Source organism: Fundulus heteroclitus, chromosome 22 (assembly GCF_011125445.2).
Source record: "Fundulus heteroclitus isolate FHET01 chromosome 22, MU-UCD_Fhet_4.1, whole genome shotgun sequence".
Classification (NCBI taxonomy): Eukaryota; Metazoa; Chordata; class Actinopteri; order Cyprinodontiformes; family Fundulidae; genus Fundulus; species Fundulus heteroclitus.
In genome coordinates, this window is record NC_046382.1 from 6,996,862 (window position 1) to 7,008,571 (window position 11,710).

Here is an 11,710-nt window from a genome sequence, read left to right on the forward strand (position 1 = left end):
CTGCAGACGGTCAGCCAGCTCCTCCTGCTTCATCCTCCTCAGGAAGTTCACAGTGATCTTCATCAGTGCCTCTCTGCTGCTCCTCCTCTGCTCTTCGTCCTCACCTTCCAACACCTCCTCATCATCTCTCTGACTCTCTGAGCAGTCTGGGTCATCTGGACTCAGAACCTTCTGGATCTTCTTCAGCTCCTTCTTCACAAAAGTGACAATGTTGTCCTCCAGCAGCTGGAACAGAATAATATATGAAGGACACATCAGACTGAGATCATGGATCCAAACATCAGAACCATGTTGGACAGACTGACGGTCCACTGGTCCACAAAGTCCAGCATGGAGACGACTGAACAGAACCAATGGAAAAGTAGTTGTTGTACATGTACAGACCATAAATATGGAGTCCAGCTGGGTTTGATGCTGCTGGGCAGACGGACCTCTGGGAACCTCTGAGTTCTGCTGGTCCACTCTGTGGAGGAACCAGAACAATTAGGAAGGAAGTAAATATTCATCCAGCAGTTTTCACAGATGAAAACACCAAGAGCTTCACAGTAAAAGTCCTTAAAACAGAAAAACTGAGCATCAAATGAACACGATACAAATAAGTTGAAAAGAGGAAGATGAGATAAAAGGATGAAGACCAGAACCACCCAGTAGACATTTTAAAAAGTGGGTCTTGAACTGGGACTTCAAACTGTCCACACTGTCAGCAGATCTGATGCTGGTGGGGACAGTGACCCAGAGCTTGGAGACAGTGGAGGTGAAGGTTCTGTCCACACAGGTCTTCAGGACAGTGTGTGGGACATCCAGCAGGTTCTGATGACTAGATCTGAGGTGGTGTGGACCTGGAGGAGGTCTGAGATATGTGGCTGTGTGTCCATGTAAGGTTCTGTCCTGGATGTGATGGTGAGTATTTTAAAATGGATCCTGTAGGTTCCTGGAAGCCAGTGAGCTCACATTATATCTGTCCACACAGAGACAATCAGATGGGAAAGGTCCATGAAGGACATCTGGATGTGAGCAGAGAACCAGAGGATCCAGGTAGTTGGAGATGTTTAATGTTCCTGCTGATCCACTAAGAACTAGCAGAACCTCTGATGGTCCACTTCAGCTCAGCTTGGTTCCACCAACCACATGATGAAGCTTTCCTTCCCTGCTGAACTGCTCTCACAACGCACACAGGAACCAAGTCTTGATGGGTCAGACTGGCTCTACCAGCTATTTCCCAGCGGGTCGTGGAAATGTGATCCACTGTTAGTCTGACATGGAGCCAGGAAGCAGCAGAACCTCCTGATCAGCATCAACACTCCAGACATGAAGACATGAAGGTGTTTTCATCAGAACAGGTCAGCTGATTTCTGGAGATAACGGATCAAACCTCTGTCTGCAAATACAACTGGAACATCTGAGAGCTCACTGGGAGGAACTGGGTTTCTGTTCTTGGCTCTTAAAGAAATGTAACGGGTCATTTCCAGAACCTCAGACCCCGACTGAGGAGACCGGTCCATACTAGGGGTGGTGATTGGCTAAAATATCACAACATGATTCCTTGCAGTGAAATCAGGATTGTATTAGTTTCCCAAAGTAACAATAAAGCTGTTGAAGAAAAATCTAGAGAAGCATTTAGACCAGAGCATTTCTGGACCCATTTTAATGAGTTGCTGCAGTCCTGCTAACTTGTCTGAAGCTCAACTGAAATGTAATAAATCCATTGAGATATTTAAGAGCTGAAGAACAGCTGCAGCTCTAAACTCCTGTGAGGGAACAACACCAAGTCTCTGGTTCTGATCCCAGTGATTGTTCCAGCTCCAGCTGAGAAGAACTGAAACTCTTCAGTCACTAAAACTGAGGAAGACTTTCAGATACGATGACAAAACGGTTCAGGAACAAAGAAAGGAAGTCCAGTTGGTTCCATGTTGGATTTGATTCAATCACTATGAATATGGGAGAGGGACTAAACAGTCCAGTTAGCTCATCAACATGGAACAGAACCAATCAGAGTGAGCTCCAGTCCAAACTAAATCTTTGACTTTAACCAGAGAGAAAAGTGTTTAATGATGGCGACTAATCAATGAGGCCCAAAAGCAAACAGATCAGAGCTGTTAAACATGATGTAGCAGCATCCAGGACGCCTCCAACAACATCCATTCTTTCCACTTTCACTGCTGTGGTTCTGGAGAACATCCAACACACACCGCTTCACATATGAACATAGAAATGTGGGAAAAAGAGCTGAGCTCACGTTAAACACATGTTGGAATAAAAACATTTCAGACTGACTCAGTTTCCACAGTTACAGCAGTTAGATACAGCTCACCTCTCTGAGGACGCAGGTCCAGAAGGTTTGAAGTAAATAAGAAGATCCTTTGAATCATCGCTTTTAAAGGACACACAGCTGGGATCTGGTTCTGGTTGATGTTTATGTGTCAGTCTATTAGGAGTCCTGTCAAAAGAAAACATATTTATTATTTACATAGAGACACCATCTGGTTCTGTTGATCTGGGTCGTATTTAGACAGAAACTAAATATAAAGATTCTTCCATAAATGTCTGATCAGCCGTCCTTCTTTCTAGGATGAATAATGTTGAACACATGTTGGTCATCAAGGTCCAGGAAATGTTCTGGAAGTTGGTGAGTTTTTCCAGATGTGTCCTGCTGGAACCCAGAGCTCTAAGCAACAGGCTGGTGTTACTCAGCTGGTTCTGCCACACTGACTTGCTGTTTGTCAGAACCCACTGGTACCATGCTGAGCTGCTCTGTTCAGTCTGGATGAAGCAGCAAAGAGGAACAGCAGCAGCTTCAGGACCACTTGGTCTCTTCTGGCCTGATATAGTGAGAACGCTGTGTGAAAAGAGCTCTGGGGTCTGATTTATAAAACATTGCATGGAGTTCATGCTTGAAATGTATGAGACGGCCAAAATTTTTAAAACGGCGTACACCAAAAAAAATAAAATAAAAGTGATTTACAACAGTGTGCGCATGCACGCAATTTCTCTTTACAGATCACGGCTGTACCTGAATGTTTGCGTACCAGGTTCTGCCTCATGTTCTGCCCTCAACCATAAATGCCCAGATTCAACCATAAATGGTCAAATTAAAGCACCTCAAGAACGTTAATGTGTATTAAAAATAGATCAGCTGATCGTTGTTTTTTTATCATAGTGTAGTGGCAACCATGGAGACAAAGCAACAAAATTTTGGAAAAATTTCAAAAAGAAGAATCTATTAAACTTGTAAATCAGAGGTAAAAGCACAGATATTGTCTCAATTAAAAGGGGCTCATTAAAGATTAAACCTAATTGTTTAAACGTTTTCAATGTCGGATGACAGCTGCACTCTGTATTGAAATTCCTCTGAGGCTGTGCGTTCAGATAGACATTCAGAGGCAGGGAGACCAGGAGGAATGAGAGGTTCCCCCATGATAAGAAAAAAAAATAGAAAAATAACACTGCAAAAAGGATTTTAGGCAGCTGATGGATGCTGTGCTAAACGGGTGTGAACCTTCTCTACACCCTGGTTGGACAGCGATCTTTTAGCACCTGGGTGGGAAGTGTAGCCACCTGCAAGGTCCTGCAGCAGTACCAATGCATCCACCAAAATGAATGTATGCCTGGGTCAGAGTTGCTGTGAGAACAGCACATTTTCCTGTCAAGGAAGGCTGCTCAAGAATCTGTGCTGGGGTGTAAATTTGTTATTTTATATGTAAATAACCTCTGTGATGCATCAAATATATTGCATTTTGTTCTCTTCATTGATGGCCTAATTTTTTTGTCTCTGGTAGGAACTTAGAAAACTAATGAAAACTGTTGAGCAAGAAATGGTACATAGACCAAAATGGTTCATGAATAATAAACTATCGTTAAATGTAAGTAAAACAAAATTTATGTTATTCACAAATCAAACCTGTCCTGAAAATATTAACTTGAATTTAAATGGTATCAGAATTTAGGTTCTTGGGAGTACTCACTGATGAGAAATTGAAATTGGAAATTGAATAACATTCAACACGTTAAAAAGAAAATTTGTAAAAACATTGCTGTTTTGAGTAAACTGTAACATATGTTGACTTGTAAAAAAATAGAATTCTTTACTGTTCTTTGATTTTCTTATATTTAATGTACTTTGTAGAGGGGTGGGGCAACATATATGCTACTAATTTAATGTGTTTATTTATTTACAAGAGGATCATAAGCATAGTTAACTAGTCTACTTTAAAAGAGCACAATAAAGGACTATTACAAATACTGGTCTGTTTGTTTTCCTTTTTTTCTCAAGCACATAGGTAAGGCTGTCACATTTGATTTATGAAGGGGTTAATAACAATTGTTCTTCTTCAAACTCCCATTATTTTTTGCATGAAATTTGTTGTTGTCAATGTATTTATTGCATTTATGGATTGTGACAGCCATGCGTAAAGTGCTATTACTATGGAAGAAAGAATGAAAATAAAACATGAAACATATGCACATTTCAGGCCTCATTGTGTGCGTATCCAAGCTTTAAAATGAGACATGGACACTTAAAGATGCTGATCTCACCTCTGATCGTGGCTCTGGCTCTCAGCTTCCCCACACAGAGTGGTTTTAGAGGGAGGGACTTCCTCCTCTTTGACCTCACACTGACCCATGCTGCTGAATTCACATCCACATCAGTTCACACACACTTTCTACCTTCACCTGCAGAGGAAACACAAATCATTCATCTGCACATCAACTCTGATCATCCTTTACATCATTAGTGCTGGAAAAAGATCAGCTGCTCCTCCTCTGATTGGCTCTTCTTCTCTGCTTCATATCAGTGTCAGTTGAATGCAGTCAGACAGCAGTGAGAGGCAGAGGAAGCTGCCATCAGCTGCTGTACTTCTACTATCAGTCCACTAGATGGAGCCATGGAGCAACATTTCATCCACTGACACTGATTCACTCTGACTGAACATCAGCAACTATTTTATTTCACAATCATCAAACTCTACAGGTGGATTATATCCTGCATCAAATTAACTATTTAATAATCTATTTAATAATCTGACTGAATCAAACACGTTTTAACACTGATGTCATTGTATTTTGAGAGGACTCACAGGAAGCAACAGGATGTTGTTGCGTCTGACTTTAAAAAAACATGACGCAGTTTGTTGAGTGACGAAAACAAAGAAATATCAGCTGTTTTCAGATGTTAATCATGTTTGGTTCCATTTAATCAATAATTTTATAATCCTGTAGATTATTCTTCAAACAGCATTGATGAAACTTTGTTCTGAAATCAGAAGTGAACATGTTCTCCAGACATCAGAGAACAGAAACAAAGAGGAAAGTTCCTCTAGAGACAAAGTTCTGGTAGGAAACAAAGCAAACTTACAGTTTGTTCAGACGGTCTAAAATGCTGAAGAACAAGATCTGAACAACAGACTGAGACAAAACAGAACCCCCCGAACGAAATCGAAAGTAACTATGAGGACCGTTGCATAACCAAGGTGACCTCACGTTGTTTACATTGGTCCGATTGGGTTTCCGACACTTCCGTAGACCCCCTACGGACTGGCGCCAGACAAGCGTCGCATTAAAAGCATTTGTCTGCAGACTCAGAGACCCGCAGTTCTGGACCAATTCAGTGTGGTTTCATATTCCTAATTTTACCTTTCCTGGATTGGAAAGGTAAAAAATGTGATTCTGATATTGGTAAAATTCCGGTAGAGCTATCCAACTTTCACAAACAAATCTATTACCTCAGAAAAATATTATTTCAGCATAATTTCTCACCCCACAATTTTTACGAAATCATAGGCTGATTACCACAGACAGGAAGTTATTACTTTAAGACTAGCATGACAATGAAGTTATTTTTCATTAAAGACATTTTGGATAGTCATGGTAATCTTTTGGATTTCTCATCATTTGTTAAAAATAATGTAACCCAAGGTGCTGTTATAAAGATTTTTTGAAGGTTTGTGAAGCAAGTGTTTTGTGCAATCCCTTTGGAGTAGATTAAATTAAAAACAACTGATTTAAAACTTAATTTGATGTTCAAAAATTACTTTCTCAATGCCAACCTTAAAGGTAAATGACTGTAGTTTAGTTGACCATACATTTAATAATAAGATTATAAAAGAAAGTATGAGACAAAGAATTTACTTTGACTATAATAGAGATTCTTTTATGAAATATCCCGAAACAAAACATAAAACTATGACTTGTGCTCGTTCCAAATTAATAAAATGGCCTATAACTCCTAAAGTGAATAAGACCCATTTTAAAATCATTGACAAAATATTTCCTTCTGCCTTATTTCTTGAAAGGAGATTTAAATTTAATGTTGACCTTTGAGTCTTTTGTAAATAGACAGATAAATCCCCATAGCATTGTTTTTATTTAAAAAAAATTCCATGTCAATATTCACAAAGCTTTTGGAAAGACATTAGAAACTGGATTAATCTCAAACTTGACATTCCTCTGTTTGATACTGATGCCATTTTATTGTATGTGGACAATTTAAATCCAGCTTTTTCTGATAAAATAAATATTGTTGTTCTTTTGGCTAAATACCATATTACAGTAGTAAAATGAGAGGTAATATGCCATCCTGCCCTTGTTTCATACAGATTTAAAAGATACTATTTAGCATTAAAAGAGGTGAAACAATAGAAAAGGCAACAAAAAAAACTACATCATCTCACAACAGATTGCTAAAATCTTTTGTTTTAAGCTTTTCATTGTATGGCTTTTTTCAATTTTATTTATTTGTTTTTGTACAGTTTACATCTTTTTCTTGCCCCCTAAGTTGTTATCCCCCAAAAGAGTTTGTATTGTAAAATCTTTCTGTATTGTTTCATTCTTTATTTAATCATTTTAAAAATGTGCTAGACCCCTTTTTTGCGCAACAGCGGCATCTATTTCCTGACGAGTCAACATGGATGGCGATAGGAAAGTGAGTATTAAACTTGAATCAAATTGTTTATTTAATACCGTCAAACTAAGGTTGTCTTTAATCTGAGAATTAAATAGCGGATTTTCTGTGATAAATTTACAAGTTTTTAATACCATTTACGGTGATAGTTGACACGCCCTGTTTCTCTTGAAGAAAACAGTTTATCTAAGATAAATTTAGCTTAGCTTAGAAAAGCTGATGGTTTGACCCAAGCATTTAGTGTAATTAACCGAAATTAAGAGAGGCACAATGACGATTCAAACTTTACATTAACCACAATATCAAGTAAGAGTGAATGTGTATATAAAACACATTAACGCATATACTTTGATCCACTTTAAATAAAAAAAATATGTAGCTTCACTTTTTCTGAAAAATAGACATTGCAAAAACAAATTAGTATTTAGTGCCAAAGTTCCTTGTAAATTCTGCATTATCATTACATCATGAATAGAATAGTTTGTTTCGTTTTATGTTTGTTTCAAAATATTTACATTGATATCACTCAGTTACCTATATTTGAGAATGTCTTTTAGAAAAACTAAGACTAACAAGACTCTCTCTTTTTTACCTGTTTATAACTGTCCAGCCTTCATATTTTCAGTGAAATGGAGTTTAGCTGCAAAATTGAGAGTAAATTGATGAGAGAAGAGGCCCTATTCGAATGGTAGTTTTATTATAGTCAGTTATACAGAATTAGCCATAGAATATTTACATGTTAAGGAAAAATGTTTCTGTCATGATCCCCAGGTGACTGATGTATTATTACTTTGAGGTTCTTGGTAGAGGTGGGCGGATCGATCCTAGGATCGATACTATCGATACCAACGCGGGTATTGATATTGAACAATATTCTTTTAACAGGATCGATCCTTTTTATTCTCTCCCGCGCGCGCTGACTGCCGCAGATTCACCAGTATCCCCTTCTGTGTCACGGGCAGGCACTCTGCTGGCTGCTGCTCCCCCTCCCCTCTCGTACATGGCTCAGCGGCGCCAGCCAATCAGCACGCAGGTTCAGCCTGTCCCGCCCACTGTGCTCTCTCAACTCAACATACACAAACAACCGCCGCGCGCGGCGCGCGGCTCCTGTTCAGACACGAAGAGAGAGAGAGAGACCGCTAGAGCGGAAAAACATGAAGAGAGAAATATGTTTTGTAAAAAGCCGGTTAAATTAAGTGGAAACACAACAAATGTATCTAAGCACGTGAAAAACCATGAGGAAGAAAACGTAGAGCGACAGAGGAAACTTCCCTGATTGCCCCGACAGACCCACAGACTGACGTCACTGACTGAGGCGTTTCAGTCCTCCGGAGGACATCCAGGTAGATCAGAGCAGCAGTTCATGTTAATTTTCAAAGTAGATATTATCTATCATATGTTACTGGAGCCCACACAGAAAATGTAATTAAGACCTTGAAAGAACCCAGTACATATATCCTATTAAAAAGTGTTATTTAAGATAAGATAACATTAGCTAATCCTTTATTTATCCCACGACGGGGAAAATTATAGGATTAAAGCAACAAGCAGGTGCACACAATACGGACAAAATTACATGAGGATTGAAAGATATAGGCGGTGGATTAGGAAAAAAACACTGAACATAACTTTATTATTATTATTTAATTGTAATAATAAAATAAAAATCAAATGTTAAAAGTATCGGTATCGGATCGATATCGGCGATACTGCCCCTTGTATTTACTTGGTATCGGATCGATTAAAAATTCCCGGTATCGCCCACCTCTAGTTCTTGGGGATTGTGCAGATCTGTTTATTTCACGTCTTGGTATTTTTCTTATCTGTAGATTTTGTTCCTATTAATCAGTTTTCTGTTCATTATGATTTAACTAGTTTATTGTTTATTTTAGAGCCTTATTTTCCAGCCTGAGGCAGTGAGAGGCAGAGGAAGCTGCCATCAGCTGCTCTATTTTCAAAGTTAAAAAAACAAGACAACTGGACTTTTTTCCGAAGTTTGAAGACGTTTCCTTCCAATCCAGAAAGCTTTCTCAATTCATCAGCTGCTGTACTTCAACTATCAGTCCACTAGAACATTATATCCACTGACACTGATTCACTCTGACTGAACATCAGCAACTATTTTATTTCACAATCATCAATCTCTACAAGTGGATTATCTGCTGCATCAAAGATGAACTAGTTAATAATCTGACTGAATCAAACACATTTTAAAATTTATGTCATTTTATTTTGAAAGGACTCACAGGAAGCAGCATGAAGCTGTTGTGTCTGACTTAAATGGGAGACCAGAGTTTGATTCCAGGAAATGAAAAACATGAAGCAGTTTGTTCAATGGAGAAAAAAACAAATTAGTATTTAGTGCCAAAGCTCCTTGTAAATTCTGCATTATCATTACACCATGAATAGAATAGTTTGTTTCGTTTTATGTTTGTTTCAAAATATTTACATTGATATCACTCAGTTACCTATATTTGAGAATGTCTTTTAGAAAAACTAAGACTAACAAGACTCTCTCTTTTTTACCTGTTTATAACTGTCCAGCCTTCATATTTTCAGTGAAATGGAGTTTAGCTGCAAAATTGAGAGTAAATTGATGAGAGAAGAGGCCCTGTTCGAATGGTAGTTTTATTATAGTCAGTTATACAGAATTAGCCGTAGAATATGTACATGTTAAGGAAAAATGTTTCTGTCATGATCCCCAGGTGACTGATGTATTATTACTTTGAGGTTCTTGGGGATTGTGCAGATCTGTTTATTTCACGTCTTGGTATTTTTCTTATCTGTAGATTTTGTTCCTATTAATCAGTTTTCTGTTCATTATGATTTAACTAGTTTATTGTTTATTTTAGAGCCTTATTTTCCAGCCTGAGGCAGTGAGAGGCAGAGGAAGCTGCCATCAGCTGCTCTATTTTCAAAGTTAAAAAAACAAGACAACTGGACTTTTTTCCGAAGTTTGAAGACGTTTCCTTCCAATCCAGAAAGCTTTCTCAATTCATCAGCTGCTGTACTTCAACTATCAGTCCACTAGAACATTATATCCACTGACACTGATTCACTCTGACTGAACATCAGCAACTATTTTATTTCACAATCATCAATCTCTACAAGTGGATTATCTGCTGCATCAAAGATGAACTAGTTAATAATCTGACTGAATCGAACACATTTTAAAATTTATGTCATTTTATTTTGAAAGGACTCACAGGAAGCAGCATGAAGCTGTTGTGTCTGACTTAAATGGGAGACCAGAGTTTGATTCCAGGAAATAAAAAACATGAAGCAGTTTGTTCAATGGAGAAAAAAAGAAACATCAACTGTCCATCATGTTTGGCTCCATTTAATCAATAATTTTATAATCATGTAGATTATTCTTCAAACAGCAGAGATGAAACTCTGTGCTGAAAGAAGTGAACATGTTCTCCAAACATCAGAGAGCAGAAACAAAGAGGTAAGTTCCCCTAGACAAAGTTCTGGTAGGAAACAAAGCAAATTTACAGTTTGTTCAGACGATTCAAAGTGCTGAAGAACAATATCTGAACAACAGACTGAGACCAAACAGAACCACATATCTGGTCTGGGTTCCATCTGAATTCAAAGAGATCAAAGAGAAATGAAAAGTAGACACTTTTATTATTTTGATGACATTACAGTTTGTGTTCCCTTCTGGTTGATCTGAAAGTGGAGATCCTCCTAGAAACAAGAAAATATCACTCCTGTTCTGGCATCGCTAGATTGGCTTCCAGTTAATTTTTGAATTCATTGTAAAATTTTAAAGACCTTTAATTTGTTTTTAAGTGTTTTCTTGATCTTGACCCTCAGTATCTGTCTGACCTGATTCAAATGTTTGCTCCCTCATGTCAGCAGATCAGTTACTGTTGGTTCTCCCAAAGCATAAGAGGAAGCGAGTGTTTTCAGTCGCTGCCCACAAACTGTGGAATAAGCTGCCACTGCAAGTTAGTTTTTATTTATTTTTCTTCACTATTTTATCTTTTATCTGATTTATTTGTTTTTTGATCTGATGTTTTATTATTTTTTATAGTTTTATTGTAATTCTGCTTGCTAGAGCTGGCAAGGTTATTTCTGCATTTTATTAGTTTTAACAGTGTTCTTTGGTCAACTGTGTTATTTTTAAAGTGCTTTATAAAGTTTTATTGAATTATCCTCTGAACATCTTTGCTTCCTAGAGATTCACATTTTCATGCATACTTCCTCAGGACCAAATCAGGACCAGAACCATTCAAAGATCCAAACTCTCTCTCAGAACAAATGCTGTTCCAACTTTATTCTGGAACCTGAACCTGAGATGCAGGACCCGGTCTTCTTCTGGGCCGTGGGTTCCTCCAGAAACTGTCAAAAGTGTTGAGGAACAAGATCTGAACAACAGACTGAGACCAAACAGAACCACTGTAGAACCAGACTGTGTGCCTCACCTGAACAGGTGATTTCAAACTGAAAGTTACAATTAAGAATGTTGCGTAACTGATGATGTCACAGGTGACCTGGTTTGTAGTTTTTCCTTTCAGACCAAAACAGTCAGCAGAGCGTCTGCAGTGATATCAGAGGCAGGTTGATAAAGTCTTGATGAGAAAGGAGAGAAGTTCTGCTGAAAATGTTTCCTGATGGCGTCCTGAGGAGAAATGAGCCCAGAGAACAGAGCTGCTGGTTGCTTCCTGCTGCAGGAACTGCTCAGACTGGTCTGGCTGAGTGGGAGTCAGAGGAAAGTTCACCTGCTGACGTCTGAAGACATGAAGCCTTCTCATGACTCCCAGTGTGAACACAAACACTCTGCTGCTGTTTAAATGGCTTCAT

At 38.4% G+C, this 11,710-nt stretch overlaps 1 long non-coding RNA gene across 1 annotated transcript; it reads right to left on the reverse strand.

Moving 5' to 3' along the window:
- Nucleotides 1-420: 420 nt before the first annotated feature.
- LOC110367856 lies at nucleotides 421-5,475 on the reverse strand. Its single transcript, XR_004927681.1, has 4 exons — nucleotides 5,354-5,475; nucleotides 4,534-4,671; nucleotides 2,312-2,437; nucleotides 421-463 (listed from the first exon to the last, which is right to left on the reverse strand). It is a non-coding gene; the product is annotated as an uncharacterized LOC110367856 (long non-coding RNA).
- Between the last annotated feature and the right edge of the window lie 6,235 nt (nucleotides 5,476-11,710).